This window comes from Ciconia boyciana, chromosome 6, assembly GCF_034638445.1.
Source record: "Ciconia boyciana chromosome 6, ASM3463844v1, whole genome shotgun sequence".
Classification (NCBI taxonomy): Eukaryota; Metazoa; Chordata; class Aves; order Ciconiiformes; family Ciconiidae; genus Ciconia; species Ciconia boyciana.
In genome coordinates, this window is record NC_132939.1 from 16,095,573 (window position 1) to 16,107,663 (window position 12,091).

Below are 12,091 nucleotides of genomic sequence, written 5' to 3' on the forward strand. Positions count from 1 at the left end.
TCTGTTTAAGAGTTGCTGAATTTAAAAGCTGAATCTGATTAAGCATGTTTACCTTCATAAAATATGTCCAGTTGAAACAGAACCATCTTTGATCAGACTAAGATTTATTATTTTTGTTCTAGGTAGCCACCTTATTAAAATTCAGTAAATAAAATTTTATATTATGAAAACATTTTATTTCTCCTCATCCCTTCCAACCCTTTCTAAGTTCACATTGTATTTTATTTTTCCTTTCACTTACAATATACAGAAAGAGAAAAAATTATTTTTTATAATTTTAAAATTAGAAAACCAGTCTGAAAATGAATATATCACTGAAATCTGCAGCAGAAGGCCAGATAGGTACATGCCCAAGAAAGGACAGTGGGAAGATGAGAGATAATATAGGATAGGTTTAGACTTACAAACTTTCATAGACAAAGAGCTCTCCTATCCTATGTCTGAGCTGTTCAGTAGCTAACAGAAAAGGGACCTGGAGTTTCTACTACTGCAGTATAAATAGTTGCAGTTACACTGATAACTCATCGTTATTCTAGAATTTGGGTTTTGGTCAACATTAGAAGACAACGGATTTTTTTTTCCCGTATCACTCCAAATTAACTATTGTAATGGAATTCTCCTCAAGAGATGCAATAAATAGGCTCCTGTTACATGTCATTGACTAGATGACTAACGCCAAAACAGGAATAAGAATTCTAATAACTAACCAGAACCATCTTGTTTTTCATTCCAATTAATCACATGACATGACCAGAAGCAGATCCACCAAGGGACTGAACTGCAAGCACTCCCAGTCACAAATATGCACACATCCCACCTCATGGCTGTGGTCACGCTGCCAGATGTGCCCCAGTTCATGGGAGGGGGCACTGGCACAGCCCCAGAAGGCTGGGGATCCACTCTACCCAGAGGTTCTCCACCCTTCAGTTAAAGCAGGTTCCAGCCTGAAATGAAGTAGCCACATAGTATTTGGAGAGAGAAAAATCAGTAGCATAACTAACTAGGCTATGGTACTTATCAGCTTGTGATTGAGAGAGGGTGAAAACAATCTTGAAATAGTCAATGACAGAAATCTTCTGCACTCCAAGCAGCAGGCCTTACAACAGCACGGGACCTATAAGAAAAAAAAGATATTACGATCTTCCAGCTGTTGGTTATTTGTTTCTAAAACTACAAAATCTTGGTGCTTGTTTTTTCTACTGAGGGGTGAGGTATCTCAAGTTTAGCATAGAATAGCTGCCATGCTGTAAGAGCATGTTGTGGTTTAATTCACAGCAACTTATTAATGAATTCATACTTTTGACTTACAAAACAACAAGTTAGAAATATTCCCTCCTCCCAGCCTGGAAGAGGTCCTTCAAAGTGACTGCAGTTTTCAGCTCTGAATTGCAATATTAGGATTAGTTCCATCCAAAGTCTTTTGTTCTAAATTTCATTTCCTAGAAAGGCTTGCACTAGCCGAAAGTAATATACAATGCTACTGCAATTGTACAACAGAAAGATGTATCTTGCCTCACTAAATTCATCTCAGTTGTACAAGGAATAACGTACCAGTCTCATACATAGCTCCAGAGTAAGACCGTCTCTGTATGTGTTAACAGAAGATCTGGCAAACTTTGAGGCAAATATTCTTCCCTGCATAAAAGACAGACTATGTAAGAAAAAAAATTGCTAAGATTACAGCATAATTCCTCTACTCCCTTTTTAGTCAGGACACTCATACTAGGGCTTAAATGCAAGGAAGCAATTTTGTTGAGAGAAAACCTAACCCTGTTACAATAGGAGACAATGCCCACAAAATAACTCTGGTACAGAACGGCCTCCTGAAAGTGAGGATATGGCAGTAACTGATAAGCTAGTGGAACCAATAACTACCTTAGGATAAAGAGTTTCCAACTGCTTACATACAAAAAAGAAAATGGGTAGTATTAATCAGGGAGGACATGAGCTGTACTTGTTCAAACTGGGGAAAGATTCCAGGCAGAAGTCTGCCAGAGAAAGAAAATGTATGGGCCATACACTAAGCTAAGCAGAAACTCCTATAACTCCTCTGAAACCAATGCCTCCTCAAGGAGACATGAGCAACTGCAGAGCCTCACCAGTGAATTAACTGCATTCTTGCCTGCTACTTTCATATGAAGTCAACAGCCCTCCCACACTGGATAAATTAGGCACTTAACTACGACACTCTTAACTTTACAATCCCCATTTTATTTCCATTTCAGGTCTGTGGTTATGTCTATTAAGTCATTGCTGTTGGGAAACGCAGCAAATTACTTTAGCAGCCTCAGCTCTGCGGCCAGCAGATACTTGTATATGTCACAGGAAACCACACGTTGTGCTAGTTAAGCATGAGTTTTTCAATACCAGAATTGCCATTGCCATAGAGGCATGGAGAATAAACTTTGTTCACATTTCTAGCTGTTTTTTCCTAACTCAAATGAAACAAGTTATAATATGGCTTCTGTCATTACTGCTTCTTCTGATGGAAAAAAAAAAAAAAAGTACTTTCACACCAGCCTTGAAGTTATCAGCTTACTCCGTGGTTAAAACACAAACTAATGCTAGTAAGTTAGCCTTTCTACCCACCTTTACTCTGAGGAAATAACGCTTGCTTCTGCCAATAGCAAAAGTAGCATCTGTCACTGTGTTTCCCAGAGCAGAGAGGCAGAAGAGGGAGATTTAGGAGCCAGAGTTTAGGACTACTGTTTCAGAGACATTTGACTACGTAACTCTTCGTTCTGCTGATGGGAGTTTTAATATCAATAACCTTCCACCAAATAAAAATAACAGCAAAAAGTATCAAGGGCACTCTGATACATAGGAGCCCTCTTCAAATCCTACCCATTTTTACTAACATACTGGAACAGTGTAACAAAACAGCCAATGACAGTCCTTTCTTCCACTCTGCCATGCTATTTCCAGCATTAAGACCAGTGTTTCTCAATTTTAGATTAAGGTAACTGCTTCCGTTGCAATACTGAAATCCTTAGCAGTTTCCAAACCTTGCAGCTTCCTGCATGTTGAAACTGGAGTAACGTTTAAGAATCCAAAAAGCATCTTCTAAACCATCTAAAACAGCAATGAAACAGCTTTAGAAGCTGTGTGGCTAAACCACAGGGAGATCTGAGCTAAACAGACCCCCAAAAAACAAACACACAAACCCAAAGGAACTAAGTGAAAGAAAAAAAAAAAAAAAGGCAGCTGCCAGAAAAAGGAGAATCAATCTCAATATGCATAACACCATCTTGTAACTTACTGACAGAAGAAAAAAATGCTTTAGAAATTTAGATGGAAATTTAGAAACTTATTTAGAAATAAAGCAGGAAATAATAACAGAACAAACCTTGTCATTACGTTAAAGTGAGTATATTTTAATCCTATGGTACACACCAAGATGAAGTTTCTTGCATTCAGACATGCCAGGGGTTTTCATGTATTGACCAGTGTTAGTACAGCAGTTGTACTATTGCCTGGGCAACCTGTTGGTTTACAAGCTGTTTGCATAAACTGGCCATGGACATTTTTATCATTGCGTATTCTAGATCAGCCATTGAAGAGCTTGACATCATGCCGGACTGGGGAAAACAACATTAGATGTCCCATATTATCATTAGCATCAAGGGCACAGCTCCACACAGCTTTTTGCCTCTTGGCGCCAATACTTGTATAAAGAATTTCCATCTCTCCTCCATACCCCCCTTCTTCACTTTTGCTAGTAGATGCAGAAAAAATAAAAAGCATTTATTTCAAATACTTATCATCAAATGGATCTATCCTGTGGCCTTGCAAACACCTGTTCAAATATAGAAGACAAAACAGTATGGCAGAGCAGCATGAGGTAGGCTATAACCTTAAACTAAGCTGCAACAAGTGAGGACGACCATGTTCACAGCAGGCCAGCTAAGTCAGTTACAGCCAAACATCACCCAGAGCACTAGAGGTTTTCTTTCCTGTCTCAGCACATAGCATGTAACCGGCTCCTGACAACACGCAGGTGAGGACGCTGGGTCATTGCCACACAGGCAGAGCACCATCTCCCTGCCTACAGCGAGTCACGCTTGTAGAGCCTGTGACATGTCAAAAGGTTTGGTCCTAAACGGCTCTTCTTGTGCAACTTGTGCACACACACAAATGTGCTCTCATAAATCTCCTTGTGCTCTCAAAATGCAGAGCCTCAAATTTACAGGTTCTTTTTCCACATATTTGTGGCATGTTTTCAACTGAACTTTAAGTATCATTGTGTTTGTTTCAACTGTTCCCATCGGAACAGCTATTTAGTTTTTTGCCATAAGTTGTTTGTGATTACTGAAACGTACATATGAATTTACACTTAACAAATTCCAGTGCTTCCAGGTCCCAAAAAAGATAGTCTACAAACTAGTAAAGAATGCTAACTGACCACAAAACTCTGCTACCAAAGTGAAAAATAGTGTGGAAAAAGGATTTTATAGTGTTGAACAGTATTTCCTTGAGAGAGAGGGAAAGCTCTAAGTAGTGTCAGCCCTATTACTTTAATAGCTTTCTATTACCACAGATGTCATTGTAGACAGTTTCCATTCCCATTTTTCTTTCACATGCATAACCCAGAAGCTACAATTTCAACCACCACTTTAGACTCCAATTGTCATTATAATTAAGCATTCAAAACCCCATGACAGTTTTGAGTATCTTGCCTAGACTGCGCAAACCCCTCAATAATTTATTTTTTCCTCTCACTTGTATAAACTATTGCAAGTTTCTTAAAAAAACCCGTAACTTGTAGATATTTATCTTGTAAATCAGAACAACAGAAATACAATGCACAGTGATAAAAGTTTTTCAATAATTCGTACATGTCAACATGTCTTTGTTTAAACATGAATACAGGCTCACAGTATTGAAACGCGTTAACAGGTTACAAACAGAATCTATGTTTATTCCAGAAATAGTTATTTTTATAGGAACTGTAGCGTATTTGCTATTACAGCTAGTATCTACCTATCCACTAACTTTTCTGAAGACCTTCTGAACACTTTTAGTGATGAATAAATGCCTAGAACGCACAGAAGACATTAGTTCAAAAAAAACAGGTACCACACTTTGAAACAGGGTGGGAATGGAAATCCACAAATCAAACCCCAAGTTTACACCGAGCATAAATAAATGTGCAGGTTGAAAATCGTTTCCTAACCTGTTTAATCTGCACAGAGGTCAAGATTTCCACCCCACCCCACCCCCCTTTGCCTCCTCTGTTTCTAAGAGGAAGGTAAAACCAATTCTGAATGCAATAAGGCTCAAATCGTTGAAAAAGAATTAGCAAAAAGCGGAAGGAGCCGTCATGGAAAAGGATGCCTGAAAATACAGTTTCACATTCTCATGTATCAGTTCACGATGGGACACATAATAGTAACGATTTACTGCAACTAAGAGAAGGTTTGCACAAAATGCCACGTGGTGTAAGGAGTAAATTTTCCCAAGAGCACCGATGGAAGTGACAGCGTTCCCACAGAGGACACAGGAAGGAAATGAGCTACCAAGAAATCGCTTCTGTCACTGGGAGCAGCAGAAACTTTCGAGGACCGCCCTGCTCCCCGCAGCAGACGCGCTCCCGCCGCAGGCCGAGCGAACAGAAACACCTTTTCCTTCTGCAGGGCAGCAAAGCGCAGCGCAGCCGGGGCGGCGATCAGTCAACACTTACAGCCGGGGGGTGCGCGTGGGGAGGCTGTTTAGAAGAGGGCACTGTACCCCCACCCCGGGCCTGGCGCGTCTCCTCACAGAAACCACGGGCCGAGGTCCCCCCTCAAGACCACCCGCCGCTAACCGAGGCGTGCGTTACAAAGCGGACCGGGGCCGGCGGCCGCGTGGGGCTGAGGCAGGGCTCGGGCAGACGAGACAGCGGGTCCCGGGGCTGCAACTCCCCGGACTAACGGTCCCCTCAGGGCTGCCCGGTCCCCTCAGGGCTGCCCAGCGCCCCGCCGGCCGCGCCACAGCCCGCCCCCCTGCGCGGCCCAGGTACGTGCCCGCGTCCCCACCTCCCCCGTGACGCCAGAGGCGCGCGGCCGAGGCCCGCCCCCGCGGCGACCGCCACGTACCTCCTCGGCGCAGGCGGCCCTGGTGGCGGCCCGGCCTCTCGCGCAATCTCGCCTCGGTGTCCGGCGCTGCCCAATCAGAGTCCTCCGCGACGCCCGGGCGGGGGTCAGGTTCGGCCAATCCCCGCGCCTCGAGGGGCGGGACCTGTCCCCATGGCAACGGGAGCGGGGGCCGCCGGAGTGCCGTGGGGCAGTCGCGCCGCGCCGCACCGCGCTGTAGTGTGCCGTGCCGTGCCGTGCCGTGCCGTGCCGTGCCGTGCCGTTCCGTGCCGCGCCGCGCCGCTCCGCTCCGCGCCCCGCCGCGGTGCCGAGTCCCGCAGATCCTCAGGAGAACGCCCGGGGGACGGCCCGCTTCACCCCCGCGCGCAGGAGACACCTCGCCCTTAAGACGCAGGGCTCCTCTCCCGCCGCAGGAGGACCGAAAGGTAGCATCGCCCGTCCCAGGCCGCCTCCGGGGCGGCGGTGCCCCCGTCGGTGACGGAGGGGGCCGGCGGGAGGCGCCTCGCGGGCGCGGAGCGGGGCGGAGGCCTCGCGGCGGGGCAGCTCCTGTCAGGGAGAGCCGTTGGCCGCCGCGGGGGGGGAAGGTGCGCTCTCCATGGCGGGGGTTTAACCGCCCTCCCTCCTGTCAGGTTTGAAAACACGAAGTGACGGTAATGCGGGGAGAAACGGTGCGCGCGGTGGTGCCGGGGGGCGGGCGGGCTAGAGCAGCCCGCCGGGGCGAGGGGCTTTCTGCCGTGTGGGGGGCGGAGGTGGCGGGAGAGGGGAGCAACTGGAGTTTGGCCGAGAGCGTCGTGCCGGCCGCCAGGAAGGAGGCTGCCCAGGTTTCCCTCCCTCCGACCTTTACGCATGGGTGCCGGCTGCCAGAGTCAATGGCTTTTCAGGAAGTAACACTTCAGCGGCCCCGCTGATCGGCGCGTAAGCGGTTCGCTTTAGAGCACCAGGAGAAATGAATGCATACCTGGCAGCAGCAGCAGCAGCAAAATCTTGACTGGCTGGTAATTGCACAACCGCAGGAAAAACTTCGGCTGCTTTGTCCGTGAGACTAGACTGGTTTCGCTAGAAAGGGTATAGCTTTTCAGCATTACGCTTACTGTAGTACCACTGGAGAAGCTGGGTAAAATACTCTAGTGTCAGGCTAGCCGGCTGTACTCAGAAAATATTCCAAAAGATGAAAAGGTTGAAACATGATTGTAGAGAGGTAACTTCTTTTTATGAAAAGAACATGGCTATGGTTTTCAAAAGTGTTCACGTTTGGCAACACTTTTTAGTAAGCCTGTAGGAGAAAAAGCCTCTGTTGTTTGAGTTGTAAGTTTTTGCTGGTGAGAAATAATGTCCAGCATTTTCAAAATTAGACCATCACAGTAACAACAATGAAGCACCAGTACACCACAGTATCAAGTTCAACGTGGAGGTTTGCCTTGGGTCTTGTTCGTCATCTTGTTTTCTCCCACTCTAAAGGAAAGACCCATAGTTGACTCAGTATTGGTGCAATTTACCCCAAATTCTGAAGTGACTGTTCTTCTCAACTAAACAGAGCAGCATGGGAAAGATTCCTACTGTAAAGACTGGATAGGAGATGAAGAGCCACTTCAAAGTTGTTTGAAACCAGGTTTTGTTGTAACCTTTTACTGACCTTTGCTTAAGACTCATAGAAGGTTTATGGGAGAAGCCTACATTTCTGTGAGCACTTAAGATCCACTTATGTATCTTACTGTCAGTTGCTACACAATGATCTTGTACAGTCACAGTGCAACATTCACCATGGGCTGCAAATTATTAACCTCATTACATACAGTAACTCCCAGCTCTGATTATGTATTTTCCCTTTTACCTGCTACCGTAATCTTTTGGACAGTGGCAGTATTTTATTTTAGAATAAAAAAGATAATTATACATTAAAAAAGTAATAACATAAGGCTATCTTTAAACAAAATGTGTTGTAGTAGAACAATGTGAATCTCACTCACTTCTAACCAAGATAATTAACATGGACAAAAAAAGGGGGGAAACAAAATTATGAATTAATATTGCTCATTGGGTCTGCTTAAAACTTCCATCAGCTATTGGATGCAAAGGCATCTAATGTAGGCATCTGATGTAAATTTGCTTGTGGCTTGATGCTATAATACGGCGTGACAGATCATTATTTGATATGTGAAATTATATTCAGAAAACCCCATCAAGCAAATAAAAACTAAGCAAGAACAACAAAAAGGATTCTTTTTGAATAAGACTAAGAAGCTTCCATACCTTGGCTGTGTAGTAATGGTAGTATTGCTGAACGTAAACTTTTCGTTCACATAAACCGAGTTAAAGATTTTGTGTCAAAAGCTGCTCCCAAGTGATATGTATATAACTTAAAGTGTAATCATGAATGGGGAAAGCAGTAGTTCTCTGAGGTAATAAAAAATTTAAAATATTATTATATTGACTCAAATGTCAGAGGTGTGGAAATATTGACCCATGCTTCTAGCGATATACTGACTAAACAAATGCGCTTTACAAAAGAAAGATAAAATCCTTTACTGTTAAGTTAAAAGCCCATATCAATGTTGCCTTGATTTGAACTCCTGTGCAACAAAGGTGTTTATCTAGTGAGGTATTGTGCTCTTGTCTGTTTGATTGCTCAGTAAGCAGAAGAGATCTGTGTGAAGTTCCTGTTAGATACATAGTAGACACAAGCCTTCTGGGTAGGAATGTGCTTGTATGTAGCTAAAAACATGGCCAGGTACTTAAGCCACATTGAATTAAATCAGAGGCAAAATTCATGCTAATTTCAACAGTTTTTGCTCTTATGTACTATGCATGATTTCACAATTGGAAGAAAGAAAGAAACTGCATTTTATTAGAACCGTTTTAATCATATTCAGTTGTAAATATTATTCTTCATCACAGGTAATTCAGGAATATATAGGCCCTTTTCATGATTACTTTTCTCATGCTTTATATTATTTATAAAACAAGAGTGGGATGTTTATGCATATTTGGATTACTAAATAAGTAGAAATCAATGAGAATTAACAAATTATGGAAATAAATCTCATTAGGCAGCTGTCATTAAGTGCCCAAATATTTTTAAATCTGGCTCCGTATCATTAGATCTAAATTTATTTTGTTAGCTATTTTGTATTTTCTTTCCAAAGGGGAAAAAAAGTACCTTGAAGTCCTGGGGCATTCAAGGTTTACTTTAGCATCATCATTTGTTGTTGACTAGGGCAAAATGCATATTAGTAGAATAATTGAAATACTTTTTTAATTTGAGATTGGGGTTTTAGCAAACACTTTGGTTGTCTGTAGTAACATATTTGAAGTGAGGTTGTTTTTTACGCCAGCACTGGCAAAATTGCTGTTTGAATTTATACAAAACTAATTTGTGAGATTCCAGGTTTGCTGTTGTATTTTGCTCTGTATGGGAACTGAACTTATCCTACAGGAAGCTATATTCGTACTGGTAAATTGAAAAAAAAAATTTGCTTTTGAAGTCATAAGAGTTTTATCAAGTATGCATTGAATTCAGTACAAGTTTTTGCTTAAGTATTGGTTTCATAAATCTTTTTTTTTGAGCCAACTTTATTGAAAAGAATTGATAAAATCTTGCAAGTTCCTTTTAAAAACAAGACTAATATTTCAGCATTCTTCAGTTAGTAAGATAGCTTTGTAGATATTGATATTTATTTTTCTGAAAAAATGATAGGGAAGTTCTTGGAGGCAGGTAGTATATAAATATGTATGTCTATTTGTGTGTGTGCACACAGATTTTTAAATAATGAACCATTAACCTCGCAACAAGAAGAAAAAATAATTGTCTTCAAACTTTACTTATGACAGAGCTAAGCACATGTAGTAGCAGGCTGTATGTTTTGCTTCGATGCCATCTTTATTTCTGGACATACAGTTGTGTTGTAAATAGTACTTGCTTCTTTCCAAGTTGAGCATTAATAGTTTGTGTTACTATATAGTATCCCCCAGCATTTGGGTGACTCATTTAATAAAACAGCTGAAGTGTATTTTTTTTAAAAAAGGTTCTTTCAGCAAATGTTGTACTACACACAGTTGAGGCATGCTGTCTTTTCTGAGAAGCTGAGAAAAGAAGCTGTTTTATCAGCCAACTTTTAACGGTAAAGGGAACAAAACATATCAAGTGTGGTGAGAAAAATGTAACAAATACAAGTCAAAAGAAAAGAATTTAAGCAAAGTAAACAGGATGAGAAGAAAGGATTTTGCTGCCTTTATGTACTTAAATAATACTGTTTTATATAAAACTGTATTTATGTACAGTATTAAAATGCTTCCTGAAAAAATAAGGAATGTCTTCTAGTGCAGATAACTGAGTGGGATGTACTCTAAAAAAAGTTTAGAACAGCATGTCCAGGTTGAAACCGGTTGGATGTTGGCTAGAAAAAAAGAAGCAACATCTGAATCATGGGGTTAATGGACAACTTTGACAGAAGAGAAAAAATGCTTGAAGGATAATGAAAGGAAAACTGTTTCTCCTTGTGTGGGTGGGTAATTTACAGAAAGAGGGGAGAGGGAGAAATGATGCTTGTATATTAACTTTTAAAAGGATGAATTCTCATTTGGTAAGAAAAGTATGCAGGTGGTTTTGTATTTTAAAAGATAACTTGTAAAGGGAAAACTATTGCAGATTGTAGCCATTTCCCTTTTCATGTTGTTTTCTGCTCATGTCTTCAATGAGAAATCTATACCTAGAGGACTAGTGACCTAGTGAAAAGACATCTTCACCACAACCAAAGGTTTATCTTAGCATCTTGAGCTAAAATAGGTTTTTGCACTTGCTTCTCAAAATTGTTGCCCCATTTTAGCCATGCTAATACAAGATTAACTCATTGGACTAACATTGTGAAGAAGATGCATTAACTATGGATTAATTGACTTCCATCATTGGTTAAGGTATGATGTCTTACAGTGTCTGTGCAGCAAGTCCTCCTGAAAGAACAGGGAGGAACTAACACTGATATTTCAGGTGTTTCCAAACAGAAAATATGGCAGAAGAGTAATCTGTTTCTGCCTAATTTCAAGCATTTAATGTATTTTTAAAAGATTTAAATCAGCTAATTTAAATCAGCTAATTAATTTATAGCTTTGCCAATAATTTTTAAAGAACTGGAAAACCCCATGGAATTAAACATTCTCTATTTAAACTGTGATATATGGACAAGTATATCACTGTTTCAAAGAGGTGAAAACAGATTCCGGATGCTAGATGGCTAGCTCAAACTGCTGAAGGAGTACTTTACATAGTTCAGATATATTTTTAATATTCTCATTCTTGTACCAAGGTTAGAATATTCTTAGAAAGATGAAGCTCAATAGATCTATTTTATCTCTTTCGGTTTTTTTTTTTTAAATTCAGCACTGCATATGAAGATTGTTCACTTCTCCAATGTACAGCATTAAAATAGGAAGTCACAGTATAGTCATAACTATAGAGAATATTGCTATCATCCTGCATGTCTGCACTCTGTCTCACACAGGTTTAATTACTTCCATATCAGATACAGCAGATGTACGTGAAATTTTATGAATAGGTAGGCTTATTTGTGTATTCTGTAAGTCTGGATTTATGTTTACGTTGCCTGTCATGGTACACATGGGTTTCGCAAGTGCAAACGTGCAATATGACATTTACAGTGTTGTGCTATTTTGCTTCATAATCATCCGCTGAGCTTCTACATGAGCAGACACTACACACTATACACTGATATCACTGTATGTTTTTGCCTATCTCAGTTTTAGAAAATTTGACATTGGGTGTTAGTTCTTCAAAAATATTTGTGCTTTGCTAGGAAGGTGATGGAGACATCAGTACCAGAATTATGCTGTTTTCTGGGCAATAGGTGTTAAGTTAATGAAAAGTAAATTTTCAGGTTTATATTATAAACACCTGGCAGTTGTGTAAAATAGGTGTACTAATGCGATGTTTAGCTGCTTGTGTTAATGTTGCTAGAACAAACTTTAGAAGCTACATTTTGTACTTATCTTTCAAAGCCCATAGCTCT

General features: G+C 41.2%; 1 protein-coding gene and 1 long non-coding RNA gene across 3 annotated transcripts in view; one reads left to right on the top strand and one right to left on the bottom strand.

Moving 5' to 3' along the window:
- Nucleotides 1-203: 203 nt before the first annotated feature.
- Nucleotides 204-6,210, bottom strand: LOC140652621 (uncharacterized). The gene is made up of 3 exons (XR_012042888.1): nt 6,075-6,210; nt 1,552-1,635; nt 204-1,114 (listed from the first exon to the last, which is right to left on the bottom strand). It is a non-coding gene; the product is annotated as an uncharacterized lncRNA (long non-coding RNA).
- The window catches only part of NUCB2 (nucleobindin 2), a 31,551-nt gene continuing 25,299 nt past the window's right edge, over nt 5,840-12,091 (top strand). Inside the window, exon 1 of one of the 2 annotated variants that reach the window (XM_072863616.1) lies at nt 5,840-5,994. The gene's annotated coding sequence lies outside the window, so the exon portion shown is untranslated. Of the gene's footprint in view, nt 5,995-6,283; nt 6,497-12,091 lie in introns of those variants that run through there. The other variant, XM_072863615.1, reaches the window with a different exon arrangement.